Here is a 3,999-nt window from a genome sequence, read left to right on the forward strand (position 1 = left end):
AGTGGCGCTTCGATCGCACGATGATGCAATCACATGTGATGCAATATTTGGGCACGTGCCAGGCCCATTGGTCGGCTCATGATACGTATGACTATGGTGTGACGTTACGTGCTATATGGTTACGTGGCAAACTACCATTGAGCGTAGAAAACTTGCGAGGACTTGCCTCACTGCATGTCTCAAGTTAGTTTGGAGTATTTCACGGTTGCTACTTGCTAGTATAGGCCTACAGTTGAGTGGCGTAGCCAGGATTTTTTAACAGGGGGCCAAAAACCGCGAACTGCGCAAAATGATGGATGTCTCTGCAAAGAAGCTCTGTAATCTTTGTTTCAGACGCCATGCATACATGCAATGTATATGCATGTATATGCAATGTATGCCATGCAAAAGGCGACATTTTTGTTTGTTGTTCTCTGCTACGAAGATATAAAATGAGGGGGGAACAGACTGGGGGTATGGGGGGTCGATCCTCCCCTAGAAATTTTTTTAAATGTTGATCGCAGCCCGCCGGCGGGGCCGTACGCAGCAGGGGGGCAGCAGGGGCAGTTGCCCCCCCCCTAGAGATTTTCAGAGTATGCCTTTTAATGGGACAAATAGGGCAATAGAGGGCGTGGGGAGTACCTTTGCCCCCCCTACAGAAAATTTCCTGCGTATTTGCCCCCCTACAGAAAATTTCCTGCGTATTTGCCCCCCTACAGAAAATTTCCTGCGTACGGCCATTCGCAGGAGATGGTATTTGAAGCATTTTTGAGTACATGTACAGCCTTCATTCTGACTAGGACAATTCTCTTTTTAGTAGAACAATTCTTACTTTTTTATTTTTTTACTTTCGGATCAACATGGCCCCTTTTGCCCCCCCCCCCCCTAACTATACGTACGCCACTGCTATTACAGTTAGTTACAGCACTGCATAATCTCAGTTGCATACACGCGCGCACACACTTCTGGCTGTGTCTCCTGCAACATCGATCATCTTCCACTTTACGTCGATTCGGGCTAATTTCGTGTGACTCCTAAATAAAGCATGGCACGCATTAATTTGGGCTTCTTTTGAAGGATTCGCCGATCGTTGGACGTTTCTGTGCGCTTTCACAACCGCTATCGGGGTTTTATAGTTGCTTGAGGCGAATATGTAACTTTAATCCCGCTTTTCATGATACTTTAGACAATGTCGACATCATGCATGGTGCAAAGAGAACATAACGAAAACACAGCGAACATTCTAAAAACACGTTTTATCTGTTATACTTGATCAATGTGCTTCGTATGAGCGCAACCCCTGTATATCTTTTACTTATCAAACACATTTAATGCATTTACTTGTTAATGCAATGTAATTGTGCTTGTTTATATAACAACCCCGTACGTATCTTGCCAATTATAGAAAAGAAAAAAAAATATATATAGAGAGAGAAGAGCAGAGAGAGATTATGCTTCTCGCGTGCCGCCTGGTTCATATGACCTTCATCTGACTCCAAACAGTCGGATAATATATTATGACGATGTGGAATATATATACTTTATATAAGTCGTATATTATATATATATGAGTGATTAGTATATAGAGAGAGAAGAGGAGAGAGAGAGCAGATTGAGATTATAGTAGGAAGTAGATTAGAATAGATACAATAACAAGACCGGTCAGGCTTGACCGTTGGGAGACCAAGAAACAGTATCTTACTATAGTTTGCCGAATGTTGTATGTATATGTATCATGCTATAGTGTATTGTATGTATGTATGTATGGGTATGTATGTCCTGATATGTGTGTGGTGTGTGCTGTGTGTGTGTGTGTGTGTGTGTTGGGTGTGTGCTGTCTGTGTGTGTGGGTGTGTGTGTATGTATATATGTATGTATGTATTGTATGTCTGTATTGTGTATAGTAGGTGTTATGTGTGGTATGTGTGCTATCTGTTGTCTGTGTCGTGTGTGTGTGTGTGTAGTGTTGAGTGGTGGTGGTGTGTGTTGGTTGTGGTGACGGTGTGTGTGTGTTGTGTGTGTGTGTGTGTGGTGTGTGTGTGTATGTATGGTATGTATGTATGTATTATGTATGTATGTATGTAGGTATGTATATGTATGTATGTATGTATGTATTGCTATGTATGTAGATGTATGGTATGTAGGTGTCAGTGTATGTATGGTAGGTATGTGGATTATGTATGTCGTGTTATGTATGGTATGTATGGTATGTTATGTATGTATGTATGTATGTATGTATGTTGTATGTATGGTATGTATGGTATGTATGTATGTATGGTATGTATGTATGTATGTAGTATGTATGTATGTATGTAATGTATGTATGGACTATGTATGTATGTATGTATGTAAGTATGTATGTAATGTATGTATGTATGTTATGTATGTATGTAGTATGTATGTATGTTAGTATTTATGTATGTATGTTGGTATGGTATGTATGTAATGTATGTATTGTATGCAATGTATGTAATGTATGTATGTATGTGATGTATGTTGATATGTATGTATGCTATGTATGACTATGTATGTATGTATGTATGTATGTAATGTATGCTATGCTATGTATGTATGTATTATGTATGTATGTATGCTATGTATGTATTTATTATGTACTGTGAGGTATGGGTATGTATTGTATGTATGTTATGTATGTATGTATGTATGTATGTAGTGTATGTATGTATGGTGATGTATGTAGTGTAGTATGTATGTAATGTATTACGCAGCGCCCAATCCATTTGAATATGCGTGGGGGGGACAACGAGTAGCGAGCACGCGAAGGGGGTCGGGGGCCTCCCCTAGAAAAATTTGAAAATTGACCCCTCAGATGCGGTTTTCTTGCGCGCGAGTGAGGGGGGGGGGTCCGTACGCGAACCTTTTTATTTTCCCACTTGAGTTCCGGACCACCATAAGATAGTGTTTTGTAATAATGGTTGCTATACTGATAGGTTGGGAATTATAGTTCAGTGTAGGGTTGCGTTAAGTGTTTAGTGTTTTAGGTTTACGGGGTTAGGAGTTCATTCATTTTACTGGGGTTGTTCTGAGAAAGTCGAGTGATTGGAGTCTGGCGGGTTGGATTGGTGTGGTCCGGAACTCAAGTGGAACAAAAGATTTTGCAGTGCCGAGGACCCCGCCCCGCCCCGTGACACGTTCCCTGCACACACACACGGCGCCACCGCACGGCCACGCACGCACGGCACGCACGACACCAACACCATCACACACACACCCCACACACCACGACACACGACACACACACGCTCGTGCCCATGTTGGTGGGTTTGGAGGGATCACAAATATAGTTGGGTTCTTTATTATTGTTGTCCAGGTCAATGATCATATATCTTGTATATATATCATCAATTTGCATATAAAACTTAACATTTATTAAAACGATGCTCCGTTACTCGGAGTGTTTCCTCCTTTGGCGTGGAAATATTAGGCTCGATTGTTCTGGGTTGAATGCCTTGAATACGTGTCTAATGGTGAGTGATATCTCCTAAACTTCTAAACAGTCACTGTTCCTCTCTCTGCTTCTCAGCATAAGATCTGTTAATATCAAGAAAGCATAACTAAACGTGTGTAAAAACAGACACGGGTACCAAATTATCCGAAGACGTTGGCATTTTCTAAGTTGCTGCATCGGATCATTATTATGGCTCTCAAATGGAACTGGAATAAAATGAAAACGTGGCAAAAAAGGGAAATGAAGCCAATCGTTGACGGTCACTATCACACAATAAAAAGGTTCTCCACTTCACACTACACACCCACACACACACACGACAACCCCACACACAGCCACAACACAGGCTCCCGGGTAGTGCACCACAACACGAACAACACGACATCACAGCACACACCATACCACACAGCACACACATCACAGCACACACACACACTCCACACACAAATCAGTGGTGATCCGCGAAAATTGTGGGGGGGGGACATTATGATATGATGTCCCCCCTTGAAAAATTCGTGTGGGGGGACATGTCCCCTGCCCCCTGGCTTTGC

Source organism: Priapulus caudatus, unplaced genomic scaffold (assembly GCF_000485595.1).
Source record: "Priapulus caudatus unplaced genomic scaffold, Priapulus_caudatus-5.0.1 Scaffold612, whole genome shotgun sequence".
Taxonomy (NCBI): domain Eukaryota; kingdom Metazoa; phylum Priapulida; class Priapulimorpha; order Priapulimorphida; family Priapulidae; genus Priapulus; species Priapulus caudatus.